Genomic DNA, 15,498 nt, shown 5'->3' on the forward strand with positions numbered 1-15,498 from the left:
TTTAGAACATATTTTTCTACATCCGTTGCATCTTTTCAATGTACATCTCAATCGATATAAATAGTTGTCTATTTCACTTTTTCTCGTAAATATTCAGAAGTCTAGGATGAACAGTTCCACCAGCATACGAACCATATCTTAATTCATCGTCTTGCTCACGTAATCTTGATGTACACTGATATCTGTACGCTACAAATCAGAGTGAAGTGCATAGTAAGAGATACTTACTGTTGTATGACATATTCATTTTTCTTTCCGACAGAGTGCAGTTTGGAGGGTCAGGTGAACGACTGGCTTCTGCGGCTGCTGCTTTTGGTCTAATTTTGTCTCCTAGATCTCTACGGAAAAAAAAGTATTCATAGTTTCAGGCCTCATTACCGATTACTGAAGCTTCTAAAAAGGTTCTCTGAAACGGACGCAAAAATCTACAGATATCTGACAGTTAAAGTCTTCAAGATTTTCATTACATCCAGCCGCTAGTCAGTCAAGTTTGGGACTTTTTGATTCGATCTTCTTTGTATACTTTTTATGATACCTCGTAGTGTGAGATTTATGTGATCCCCATACACTTGAGACGTCCAAGTGAACTGCGTGCAATCTGTTTTGTAAACAAATTGAAGTTTCCCAATACCCTACCAGTGAACCATACTTTCTATTTGCTTTACCTACAACTGAGCTTACACATTATTACACCACACGTTATTTTGCCTGCTGCCGTTGCGCGTACATCATGCAATAAGGAGAATAAATAAGCGGAGCGGAAACGAATGCTGAATTATTCTAGCACGATAAGGGCTGCACATGAGGAAGTCTATTCTGCGAAAGGTAAATAGTTGAGGGCTGTCGCCTTGGAAAGAGAATCTAGGTAATGGTGAAGCAGATAAACTTTCCTAAGTGTAAATAATTGTGTGACTGATTACTACAACGTAATCCCATATCCCTCTCCTCTGCGGATACAGTATACATGCAGACTCGTAACTCTTCCTGCCTCATGTCCACGTTGACTCGCACATTGCAGCTCACTTCACTGCATTCCTTGAACTCCGACGCCAATTAGTTGAAGATAGATACTGTACTGGAGACAAAGTGCTGCTGTCACCTCATTGAATGGAATAGTCAGGTGTCGTTAAAAACGTCAATGGATCGATGAGGGGAAACAACCAGCGCCGCAGTCGACTGAGCTTATCTTTTGTGGATATTGCGAAGCTCAGAGACAGTACATTAACGAAAATATAAATGAAAGTAGGTGGCACATTTCCAAGGCTTAGTTTTCCAGCATTTTTATTCTCATCTTGGGAAAAAGTATGATGAAGTTACATGTTCATGCTTGTAGCATAGTGCGGGATACTGGAACTTACTTCATGGGGTAGTATGAGCAGATTTGGTGTCAACCTCCAACGGGAAGTTTCAGTTGTCTCTGGGCATCTGCCAAAGTGATACGCACGGTTCAATATTTGTTACAATTGTTTTGTACACATTGAGTCTCAATAGAACCCGGCCAGCACTCAGCATGTGACGTACTATTGATGTGCGCTACACTGAGGGCATAGGTCGCTGTCAGCTTCTGTGGATTGTTAACAGTGGCCACATCAAAGCAAATCATTGTCTAGTTCGTAACAATTATAGCACATTGGTACCCAGTACATCGCAATGTTGTTCAATATATTAATGTGTGGATAGAAGATTGCAGTACCGGGGCGTCTTGGTAGTGAGTTAAGGCGTCCCAATTCGCTGGGACGCAGCATCTTCGATTTTCATTAACTAAGCAAAGCATGGCCATATGATGAAGCTTGTATTTTCCTGGGCATTGATTTATCGAAACGTTCGAGTTAGAAGCGTCACCGTAGGTGATAAAAAAGCTGAATGCCGATGCAAGTATAAGATCACGGAACAGGATGTTTATAAGGCGTGTTGTTCACTCAGAGATGTATTCATGAGAAGTATTAACTGCATTTTGAGGTTCCATTGGAAGATGAATGGAGGCTTTAGCTGAGTGTAGTAGCGAATGTGAAGTCACAGAAAACATTTATTAAAACCTTGAGCTGAAATGTGTTAAACGCCAAGATTTATTATAATGATAGTTGGCAGTGATTCTGTGGCCATAAAGAATGCTCAATGTTATTACTCATGAGTTTTAAATACTGATTCACACAGATAGAATATTGTGAAATATTGCATCTGTAATGGTAACAGTGCTGTAGGAAGAACTGCAGCACTAAGCTGATGCAGTACATTCCTTAAAATAAATTTACATGCTCCTTACTGAAAGGAAACCCCCTGTTTTCCTACAGTCGCAATAGTTTCAGCACTACAGCATAAACAGAACCATCACTGAGCATGGCCTTCTCCAGTGAGGGGGTCATTTAACTTAAGAAAATGTGAGGTGAGATATATAACTCTGTGACGTGTATCTGATGCTGTTCACGTCCAAATTCAGCCATCATATGTATAACGAGGCTGTTACCCCCAGACACTGTGGAATGGCTTTTGCAGTGGAGGTGTTGTACATGGCATCTCTTGCTCGGATGACTCTGAATTATCATGATTGTGAAGGACTGTACTAAAAGTGAACAGTGAATAAGCAATAATAGTGGCTTTCAGTCTCTAATCTATTGAACAATGACTCTGATAGCTCGCATAGTGACTTTGAATAGTAATCAGAGTAAAGAGAAGAGGAGCAGAGAGAACTCCAAACATCAGAGCATTGAAGAAAGTAAATCTGGAGAGAACAAACAGTGAAATTGAATATGACGATGATTCCGTAACGTTTCAGTGACAGCTGATGTTTTATAAATGTATTCAGCGCGTGTGGAATGCTATGTATGGTGAAGCGGATGCAATATGACAAATGCGTGTAAATAATAGAAGACTTCGAGACTTCGTTTACAACTCATAGCATCGAGAAGTGGAGGGGGGGGGGGGAGGGGGGCAAGTGCGAAGCTGCAGGCAGCCACTCTCTACATGCCAGGTGGAATGGTGGGGAGTAGCCGTAAAGACAGGGATAGTCACCACACTCAGCGAGCTAGAAAGGCTCACAATGCGTCCATAGGTGCACAGACATCGTAAAGTTTAAGGTGGATTGATGTTAATTCTGAGTTAAAAGCCCGCGACCAGTACGTGTCAAAGCGCTGCAACACAATGCAGTCTGCGTTCTTAAGATTAGTCATAGCGATCAGATTATTTTACTCTCATTATCAGTAAAATTTGCAGCCATGAGTGGTGAAAGAGAAAAAGTTGTTATACACGAGGAATAGGGAAATTCAGTATTCTTGAAATGGGAGAATTACACGAGAAAAGTTAAGCATAAATGAAAGACATTTAATTTTGGTGTCACATAAGATACAGCTAAGATGCACTCAAGATGACCATAGGTCAGAAGACAGTATAATGGTAGTAGCCAACACTCTGTATCAGCAGATACTGTCATGGTTGACAGTGGTGATGAACTCTCAGTAGAGAGTACGGTAGCAAACGTTGCTGACTGTGAAGATGGAGTGATAAGAAAGGGATAAACAAACAAAAGAATATGATAAAAGCATATAATCAAGCAACATCTATTGGTAAGTCCATTGAAAATTGTGGAATTTCGACTGCGATATCAATAAAAACTTAATATTACAAAAAATAAATGACAATTAGAAACCTCAGACTTACTTAGTCAGTATGAAGAGAGACAGATATTAACAAATGATGCTTCATTAGTCAATTCTCACCTGTTCTGGGTTGAGGAAAATGGATATGACAATGAAAAACTTAGCTCTAGTTTATGGGATACACACCAGGTGGATTATTTCATATTAACGGATTAAGAGAAAAAGATACATTTTAATTACATACGCTAACAGCACTGAAAGTGTATTTAAATTTTGTTAAGTGATAGTAACATTTAAGAATTCTAAATTGCTGGGAAAACACCTACCAGATTGTTCGGGATGAAGAGAATGATGTAGTGGCTCCATAAGATCGTCTCTTAGCTTGCCTCTTGTAACGGAGTTCCGGAGCGTCCCTTCACGAGGACCAACAGCAACCCACAAGCATTGCTTCACTCCAATGGCCGTGATTTCTTTGTTCCATAACAGAAATGTCCTGATGGAATCTTTCTCCATGTTCAAACTGACAGCTCTACGATTACGAGAAATAAAGTCTAGGTGGGAGTGGAGAAAATGGATTTTAAGCGACATGTAGCATCCAAGGTTACGGTATGTTTGCAGGAGGACTGTCACCAACTGAGCGTAGTTATCATCTCTTTTCTTGCCTAAAAACCAACTAACAACTCCCCTGAAGGCTGCCCACGCTGCTTTTCCTTTCCCCTAACTAACTTGGTCAAATGCAGGATCCTTTACAAGTTCTCGGATTTGTGGCCCGACAAAATTACCTTCCATAACTTTGGCATCACTTAATTTCGGAAATTTCTCTCTTATGTACTTAAAGCCCTGTCTTTCTTGAGTCATACCTTTGACAAATTTTTTCATCTAACCCGTCTTGATATAAGGGGCCTAAGAAGAACATCTTTTGGGTCAACGAGACACTCGGCAACGACGTTTTTCTCGTTAGGGTTAAGATGTTTTGCAGACAAGTCTGCTTTAATATAATACTATTTCCTATCCGTAGTGTTACACATACATAAGAAGCAGCAATGTTTTCTGTATCACAGCCGCAGTCCTAAGAGTAAGGCAATAACTTTTGGTTCCCCACAGATTTTTCATTTGTGTTCATGATATCTGATTGAGTCCAAGAGGGCTGTCGTATTTTCATATGTCTCCATCACGTGAACTGCATGACCAACAGGTACAGGAGGAAGACGGTTGGGACTGTGAAGTAACACAGCCTTCAGACTAAGCTTGGAGGATTCTATGAATGGCCTCCATCGAATTGGACCATGGGTTCACATTCAAATATATCATCAAGCTATTAACGTCACAGTAAACAACAAGATCGGTTTTCTTTTCCAAAATGGAAAGCAGTTCTGTGTGACCTTTTCTGTACTGTGAGACTGTGACCTCACTTTCGAGAAGATTCCATTGCTGTAATCGAGACCAAAGAATTTCTCCCTTCTCCTTCGACAGGTCCCGGTCTCTATTGAGATCACTCGAATCCGGTTGACTTAGTCTGTGAGATTTATCATCTTTTCCCTCAAGGCTTGTTTATTTCTTCTTCTTCTTCTTCTTCTTCGTCTTCTTCTTCTTGTTCCACACTGTCTTCATTTCATACTTAAAACACAATTTTCGGGCAAAGTAGGAACTGGTAAACTAACTAAATGCGGAATGGGCCAATTAGCACGATGAAGATTCGGATACTAACCTATTCTTCTTTCCTTTGTAGACAAACCAGCCTTTATAGGTGGAATCAAGCAAAAACAGCGGTTATATGTATATAAATGTATAAGTAGGCTCCCGCGAAACCATTCGCACAACAAAAGCCACAAGTCATTTCTTGTTTTTCAGCCATTCTCGCAGTGTAACTGAACATGTGTTGCAACATATACGCGGAGCCCAAGGTGTCTTCTGCGTCCATACCGAAATAATGCTGACAGACAGTATTCAGAAGCAGCTCCGAATTGCGGTTCTGTGAGGAAAATGTTATTTTACCACAAATGAATCAAAAGTTATTCACCTTATTAACACATTTTCCTTGCATTTTTACGAATTTTACACTACGAAAGCACTCTCAAAGCAGAAATTCTGCTTTAATTACCTCTGAAATCATATGAAATTCACAGGCGCAGCAACGGTATCTATGTTTGTGACTTACAAACAGCTAAAGAGCATTTGTGTTTTGTTATTAGACAGATGTGCCAACTCGTAAAACGAAATTTCCCCCAAACTGAAAATGTTGACCATAAAAATGAAATGTCACTTTATTCCCAAAACAAGAGCTAATCTGTCATTCTATGGTGATTTTTTCATTCAGCATATGGAAACACATAAGAATTAACTATTTTAGACGCTGAAACATGTTCATTGTTGGCTAGTGTTATCTATGAGGAAAATTACAATAAGAGCTATGTAGGGAACCAGTGACGACTCTTGAAGCCACGAAATTCCATACGATTGCTGTGGGGCGATAGGTCGAGATGAAATTCGTCATGTAGTGTTGTCTTAAGAGATCACATTAGAGCTTTAATAGTTTGTATCAACGGTCGAGTTCAACAAGAGAGCACTTGATATGACAGCCATAATAATCAACACACGAAATATAATTTCTGAACTACCTGCTTGCTTACATTTGGTACAGCAGAGCAGAAGCTTCTCACGGTATTGGTTTTGTAGGTTGCATATTCATTACGTTTCTAGAAAATGGAGATGTTGCTGTGACGTTTGTTAATAGTAATAAAAGGTTAGTTTTGTATTCAGAATCGGTATCTGTTACTTGTATGGATGTTACAATACACACTGACTTGAAGTAGTCATTGAACAGATGCTGAGTGACTGAAGCCTGAGTACAGCTGTATGAGTAAAGTAAGAGACTACGTACAGCTACCACTTGAAAGTGTTTAAATCGAAGTGGAATCTCATCCAGAAGAGCAACAATATACAACCCGTCCAAACAGAACAGGCGACATAGCTACGCATAAAGCACAACCAGTGCACCAAGGAATACGAAACTAAGAAGGCAGCAGAAAATATCAAAGTGGAATCTCATCCAGAAAAGCAACAATACGCAACCCGTCCAAACAGAATAGGCGACATAGCTGCGCATAAAGCAGAACCAGCGCACAAAGGAATACAAATCTAAGAAGGAAGCAGAAAATAGCTCACCTGCAATTAAATGGTACCGGCGGACAGCCAAACACAATATAGCGCGGTTTTTTCGATCCCTTGTCTGCCTCATACGAATACGGTGGTGAACGGGGATAGGTCTCCGAAACAGAAGTAGGGGGTACTCCGTCCCCCGCACCACTGAAACCAAGAAAATATATGCATAAGCATTATTACAGAAAATAATTTAAAAACAGATTACTTTACGATTAACGGTGTATCTACAACAGTGTTTCAGTGCTGAAGGTTCCTTGAGATCTCAGAATCTTTTATACTATTAACTGTTATTCTTCGGATGTCATAAGAACACAAAACCATTCAAAATTCTCAAGAGTTTATATAACTTAAGCTGCTCAAACAAACATATCATAACTTTTAAAATAGAGGGGTTCAAGATTTTGCTCCATGTGTATTTACATTTATAAAAATCACTGTATGTGTGCCGGCCGGTGCGGCCGAGCGGTTCTAAGCGCTTCAGTCTGGAACCGTGCGACCGCTACGGTCGCAGGTTCGAATCCTGCATCGGGCATGGATATGTGTGATGTCCTTAGGATAGTTAGGTTTGAGTAGTTCTAAGTTCTAGGGGTTGATGACCTCAGATGTTAAGTCCCACAGTGCTCAGAGCCATTCCACTGTATGTGTGTGTGTATGTATGCTTGTTGCAGATCTCCTCCTACACCACTCGATTTGTTTCAAACAAACTTGGTGTTAAATTCGGCCTAGTCGTCAATCGGGGTGTCCAGGAAACCTGCTGTCTCGCATCGCTAGACAAACAATTCAAACAAATAGTATTAATGAGTTTTATTACGGTGATGAAATGACAAAACTTAACTTTGAGATTTACATAATGTGTCGCATGAAAAGGGCGACGTGCAAAATAAGCAAAGTTCTTCAGTATCCACAATCCCAATACAAGCGAAGCAATGAAGTTGACGCTTCTATTCGCGTCACTAGTCTAGAAGCTTCTCTTCGACTGGGCCGCGACCAGTCGGGCGCGAGGCTTATGTCCTCTTAGCATAAAGGCCTATGCTGTCGCGCTGTCGTCCTGGAGAGGGCTCGGTCAGCGTGGCTGACGTCTTGCCACAGCTCTCGCTGATCTATCGTTCCCGACTGGCGTGCCGGCGCTTAACTTAACGCCATAGCACTTCGGATGATTTACTACCCGTAAAGATCCACCGTGGGGTTAAGAACCACCACGTCCCATAGGATAGGGAGGGGAGTGAAAGAGAGATGTTATAGACGCATAACATGATTACATATAGAGAAACTTAAACCCAAGTCCTGTCAAACTTGTTTCACATCTCACTTGCTGGTCGAAAAAGAAAATTGCTTGACAGTAAGACACCCCTATCTCCCCTGCGGTTGATTCTTGTAATGAACGCTCCGTCTACAGGCCCTGGTGGGCCCAGCCTTAGTGACCGACCGCCATGTCATCCTCTGCTAGTGGCGTGATTGGATGAGGTATGGAGGGGCATGCGGTCAGCACACCGCTGTCCCGGCCGTTGTCGTTTTTCGTGACCTGGAGCCGTATCTACTCCCTGAGGTATGTCCTCAATCGCCTCAATTGGTGTCACGAGGTTAAGTGCATCCAGTTCCAATCGCCGGCCGGGGTGGCCGAGCGGTTCTAGGCGCTACAGTCTGGAACCGCGCGACCACTACGTCGCAGGTTCGAATCCTGCCTCGGGAATGGATGTTGTGATGTCCTTAGGCTAGTTAGGTCTACGTAATTCTAAGTTCTAGGGGACTGATGACCTCGGAAGTTAAGTCCCACAGTGTTCAGAGCCATTTTGCCCGTTCCAATCTTCGCGCCAAGGAAAACTTATGAACAGTACCAGGAATCGAGCGTTGGCCCTCATACATTGCAGCCACATGATCACCCAGCTACGGAAGTGGACTAAGTTTATTTATGCCAACCGGCACCAGCTCTGTTACTTCAAATTATCTGTTTATGTTCTGTACCTTTATATGACACAACTGGAGGGCATGACAAATAAGTGTAGCCCACAGAAGACGTTGTCGGATGTCAATAGCGTACATGTACACATCACCGGTAGCTGTGTACATGATTAGAGCAGCAAATCTCTGTGAAACATAGAACTGCCAATGCACTAGTTTCTTTTCCTGTTTAGTGTTGTTACCAGGCCTATTATAATATATATTGGACGTGAACAGTATTAGATGTTGAGTGAACACTGTGAAGGACATAGAGATGTCGCGTACTTTTTTTATCAGCACCTGAGAGAGTGTGAAAGGTTCCAGCTTGTAGGTCTCCATTTGGTTGGATGATCCAATCGTGCAGTATTCAGACATGTGGAGCACTCTGAAGTAGACTGCATGGGAACGTGAGGGCACGCATACTCAACGTCAACGTTCCGGTTGACCACGTCTGATCACCAGAAGGGAGGGTCGCCGTAAGTGCAGCAACCCCTTCATATCAGCACCTGCTATCTGGGTACAAGTAATGATCTTTACGATCTGCATTTCTTAGCACATTTGTTGGATTTGTTGTCTGCATTTGTCAGTTAATTCACCATCTGCCTTAAGCAACATTAAGCGTTCCTCAAACCTTTTGTGAGACGTTAGGGAAATTAGTCACCAATTTTCCACTATTAATCATGTATGTCAGCTTACTGACTTCATTTCTCCTGTTTCTCCCCATATTCATTTATATACATATTTTGACGCTTCTTTCTCCCTTTTCTTTTCGTCAGTCTACTTATACAGTTGGTGTGAACCTCACACCACTTCCACACATACCCTTTAATTAAGACGCTTCGGCTTGCCTCTATGTGCACCACATTCTTGCCATTTCTTACCTTTAGACAACCTTATTCCCTGCTAAATATTATTACTTTATGCAGAGTCTATTGGATCAGGTTTTAGGAATTTCCAGGTTCAATAACTTCTCTTAATGCTAAGTGTCTATTTTCGTAGTTACTAACCGTTTTACCGATCTTATTTATTACTTATTTACTTTAGTCATGCCTTTTCTATTAATGGTGTATAAAAGTTACCCATTGTTATTTTAACTTTTAGTATTTACTCCTGCAAACTACCTCTCACATCCTTTAGTAAGTCATCATTTGGGTATAGTCATTCTCAGGAATCATTCTTATTCACTAGGAAGGCGTTACAAACTAATAGCGTACATGCAACATGAAGACATATGTTCCTTACTTCTTATGATACGACAGAAGAAGAGAATGAAACTTGAAAGGGAAATAAAGTTTCATCCAGCTGGGACCGCACAGTGCGTGTATCCGCCAAAGAGTGGCAGACTTCCTACGGTATCTAGTTACTGTTATTTTTAAATTTCTTTAGATCTACAGTATTTGGTAGACCTGGCACATTTTTACTCTTCGGGTATTCCAAGCGGTATGCGTTTGCATGAAGCTTACTTATTATCCTGAATGGTCCTTGATAGACATGAATAAACTTCTTTGTTTCCACTGAAATTTTCTTAGATTTTTCTTTAGCCTTGACCAATACTAGTTCACCAATGCTAAAACTAGGGGGGGGGGGGGGGGGGGGGGGGAAGCTCTTGTGTCATGCTTTCTTTTTCTAGCCAAGGCTCTTTTACTCATGTTTGCCCAAGCTTGTACCTTATATTTTCGTCCAAAGAGTTCTGAGTTAAGAATCTAAAATCAACCGTGCTTGAAATGATGTTATGGGGTTCATGATTAAACATTAGTTCACATGGAGCAAAGCCTGTGGGATTGTGTTTAAGATTATTGATGATATCTTTAAAATTTTTAATATGATTGGCCCAAGTCGAATGCTTCCTAGCACAGTAAGTTCTAGACAGTCTGTTTAATTCACGCATAACTATCTCGCTCACATTCCCCTGCGGAAAAAGCGCCAAGCTCCAATGTGGAGAATTCTGGCCTTTTCAAGACACCCCTTAAATTTTTCAGATACAAATTGAGGACCATTATCTGATAGGTGATTCTTTGGATTGCCAGCCTTTACAAAATAGTCCTTTTCCAGCTTGTTTACTAGCGTTTTGGCATTAGCCCTCTTTATTGGATATAGTTTGACATATTTACTAAAACCGGAAATCACCACAAAACATGGGTACATCCTCCTTTAGATGTCAGGAGAGGCCCAAAAAGATCGGCTGCACCTAATTCCAGGGGTTCACTTGGTTATACATGATGCATATCTTCCTGGACTACGCTATTTACCGCACGTACCTTCTGACAAATACCACAGGATGCTAGTCTTCTTGATACTCTAGCCGACCTCGGTGGCCGAGAGGTTCTAGGCGCTTCAGTCCGGAACCACGCGACTGCTACGGTCGCAGGTTCGAATCCTGCGTCGGGCATGGATGTGTGTGATGTCCTTAGGTTAGTTAGGTTTAAGCAGTTCTACGTTCTAGCGGACTGATGACACCAGATGTTAAGTCCCATAGTGCTCACAGCCATTTTTTCTTGCTACTCTTAGATGCATGTTATCGAAAATGACTTTCTCACTTAATTTAGCAATATATTTCTTGGTCTCATAATGGCCATATCGTAGATGCATGTAATATATCAGCAGATCCACATGTCGTGAAGAAAAACATATTTTTCATTCTGCTGAATCTAACTTTATTCTTCGGAATAAAATTCCCTTATGTAAGCAGTAAGATTGTGCTACTTTTGAGTAATTAGGGACTTGGATTTTGACTTATCTCAATTGAACATCATCATTCTGCTCCCGTCTTAAGTTTTTAAATATTTTCTTAAAGGCGCTCTCCTCCCTGAGCTCATGTATGGCCGACATGCTTACTTCATTCCTATCTGCTAATTGCTTATCTCACCACTTATTGCTAGCCCATCTGCCACCAGATTCTTCTTTCCTTGTACGTAATTAATTTCAAGATCAAACTGCTGAGGTACATAGCCCACCTGGCTAGTCTTAGATGTCTCAGTTTGCAAGTTTTCAAAAACGTGAGTGCCTTGTGTTTACTATACATTATCACTTTTGTGCCCTAACAAATAATGCTCAAACTTCTGCATACCAAACACGATGGCCAGTGGCTCTAATTCATAAATTCCTTAATTTCGCTCAGCAGGTAGCAATGAACGGGTCACAAAAGCTATGGTTTTATGAACCTCTTGGTCGCCTACTATTTCAATCTGAAACACCTCTACTGCAATGCCGTAACCACTTGCGTCAACTGACATGGTAAAAGGTTTTGAAAAATCTGGGTGGTGTAAAAGCAGACTAAACAAGTGATTTTTAACAAAAAGAGGTAGAATTCGAACAATCCGAACATAAACCTGAGTTGCTTTTTATGTCGGGGTGCTTCAAATTTTTCAATGACTGATAATTTGGAGAGATCAGGTAATATACCTTCCCTGCTAATTTCATGGACCAGGAATTTTATTTTGTCCCATACACATTCAGTGTTCTGTAACTTCAATTTCATACCTCCTTGTTCTATAGCTCCTAGCACTCTGTCCAGTAGACTGATATTCCTCCCATATGGGAGTTGCCAACAGTATATCATCTACATAAATAGTTACCTGATCTAGCCATTCCTGCCCCAATACATGAGCCATTACTATTACAAGTACATAAGAAATATTTGATCCAGATTGTACTACTTTATATTGGTAGCACACTCCTTCATACAAAAAGGCTGTATATTTACGTGATTCCTTCGCCAGGGGCAAATTCCAGTATCCACAAGTTATGTCCACCTAACTCCTCGGAATTTTTGTATTAGCTTTTCCATATTCTGGGGACGGTCACACTCTCTTACTACAATTTCATTTAACCATCTTGCACATTATTACTGAATTCAGTGTCTTGCTGTAAACATAAACTTTTCCAGTAGCAGCTATTATTTTCAAACCACTTACTTTCATGACCGTTAAGTTACTCGGAATAGAATTAAAAAAATGCTTGGGACAAGGCACTTGCTTCACTGCCACTATCAAGAAGACAACGTACTGTTACTCCTGAGATGTTAGTTTTTATAATAGGGTGAGTTATTTTACGCTGAACAGGTTTCTCATACGCATCTTCTAACAAATCCTTCTCGATTTGCTTTCAGTTGAAGTAGTTTTCAACAGTACATTCACACTTAGATTCTGGAGTTCACCAATATCTACATTTTTAGCTGCCTTTTCCAACCTGTCCATGAATTTTAAATCAAAGCTTTTGACGACTCCCTCTACTTCCATTTCCTATTCACCAGCTAAACTATTCTCTGCCTCTGAGCAACTGTGTCTCTGCGCCACATGCCTATCTATAATACTATCGTTAGCTTTTACAGTTTGCGGCAAGTCAATACAGTTATCAGGTTCTTTGACCTCAAATTATTGCTACCCCCTTCATTCACCAATTCCTCCGCTCTAAAACTTTGCTAAACTGACTCCACTTCTTGTACCGCAACTTTAGCCTTCAGATTGAGGTCATTGTAGAAGATGTAAGTAAGCTTTTACCTCATCATCGTCCATGTCAGACTCAAACCAGTTAATTTCTTCTTCCTATTATCTATAGCGTTTTCTTGCTCTTCTTTGACCCAGTTCCCAAACTATCCAAAATGCTGTCAGCTATACTATGAGAGTGGCTTAACACGTCACTGGTACTATATGTTCCTATTTCATCATCCCTGTTTTATGCTTGCGTATGTTGGCTGACTGTGGTCTGTGTTTTAGTTACTGGTTGTGTTACTGTTAACATCTTGTTAGCGCCAGTTTCCTCATAGACGGGATTTAGTTTCTCATACGCGGCCTGTTATGTTCATTTGATACAGCATCAGATAGGATAGCATTATGCTCTCCGTCTTGTCTCAACGGTACGGTATTTACATTTATGCTTTCGTCATAATAACTGTAGCAAAAGTGTGGTGTCTACCCCCTCTCCCTCTACCACGGCCTTGATTATGATAATTAGACCTAGTTTTCTGAACCTCCACACTTCTAACATTCACATTCCTACTGTCATTATTTCTGTTGTTTAAGTGATGGTTAGAAGACCTGTTACTATTTAGTACCTGATCCTCAGCAGCACCTGCTGTTTCTACTCGCTCTAAATACTCAATGACCCCATCCACATTATTCCTAGGTGCGGAAATGATTCTCTTCTGCTAGTACCAAGGCAGCTTACCTTCTAGTCAAATGATAATCAGTTCCAGTTTCACCTATCCTGTCAAATGAAACAGCTGTGAAACCCACAGACCTGGAGCAAACCTTTTACCACCTCAAAACTCTCTCAAGACATCGCTTTGCCTTTTGTGTGACCAGTACTCGTTAAAGAAATGCATTTTTAAATTCAGAAGTGGTTTTACGTCTAACGATTACGTCAACTGACCACCGCAAAGCATCTCCTGACAAAAGACTTCTTATGAAAGAAATTTTCTCTCACTCTGACCATGGACTTGCCAAAACATCCTCAAAATCATTCCAGAACTCTAATGGATGAATTTGTTTGTCTGGATAAGAACGTAAAAACTGATGACATCCGATGAAAGTAGCGTCAAATGAAGCCACGCGCTGTGTAGCAGTATTACAGGAACTACCAGAGGTTACTCTGTGTTCTATGTTAGAATATTGGTATTTAGTTTCTCAACTAATTCTACTGCTTCCACCCTCTCAGAGAATCTTTAATCAACATCTTCAGAAAATTGTACACAGTCAGATTTTACTTTCTTAATATCTTTCTGACAAGCATTTACTTTAATATTTACCTTCTCAAATCAATTAGAGCTAAATTTAAACTCGTTGCCTATTCTTTCTGACAACCACCCTTCCAAAAGTTTATGCAAGTCTTTGAAATTTTTGGGAACCTCGTCAATTTCGGTTTTGAAAGTACTATGCAGTTTATGTAGCTGTTGCCCTACTTTGACGTTTAAATCATGGTGTATAGCATCAGTGTTATAAATTAAACTACTCTGTTTTGAGGTCATTTCATCCTTTAATGCCTTATCACCAGAGTCAATCTTACTACTTAACTGTTTACTATTGGATTCCATCTTAAAGCTTAGTTCTTTATTACTATCCCTCTGTTATTCATGATGCGATTCAGGTTTAGCAAACAGTAACTGCGTCCAATTTGGAGCTTCTGCGTTGCCACTTGGCATTTCCACTGATTTTAAAGCAGTTTCTAGCATTCCCTGACTTGGCCGAATTTCAGACATATTGAGCTCAGTTTCATGACCTGATGATAACATGACCTCAACTTCAATTACGTCGTCATCATAAAAAGGTTCTAACTATGCAGTTTCATTTAAATTGAAATGAAATTCTACTTTTGACAGAATACCCTCCAATTTCGATTTATTGGTTCGACGGAACCATCCTCATTAAATTCCGTTTCTGATTCCGAGGATTCATTGTCAGAGACTGGTTCCTACTTAACTTTCACGTGGTTCTCAATTTACAGTAAGCTTTTAGTAGCAATTAACAAATACCTTAAATACTCTTGACTTAATTGCTTGACCTCGATAAATGGTGCTGGTGCGGTGTACCAGCAAACGTGATGCGACGCGTCGTGACGTAATGCAGGCAGCATCAGAAGCAGCAGCAGCGGTGAGAAGGGTGTCGGGTATCGCCTGTTGCAGTAGCTGTAGGTGGGGGGGGGGGGGGGGGAGGGGATGGGTACGGGTGAGGGCGCGCAACAGCTTGCAGGTGTCTCGCAGGTCCACGCAGCTCGGTGATGACGCACCGTCTTCTTCTAACCTCAGTGCCGGTAGCAGCTGTGATCCAGTGTCTTCTTCCTCCCTCCTTCCGTCAAGGTCCAGGTTACT

Source organism: Schistocerca serialis, chromosome 8 (genome assembly GCF_023864345.2).
Source record: "Schistocerca serialis cubense isolate TAMUIC-IGC-003099 chromosome 8, iqSchSeri2.2, whole genome shotgun sequence".
NCBI classification, from domain to species: Eukaryota; Metazoa; Arthropoda; class Insecta; order Orthoptera; family Acrididae; genus Schistocerca; species Schistocerca serialis.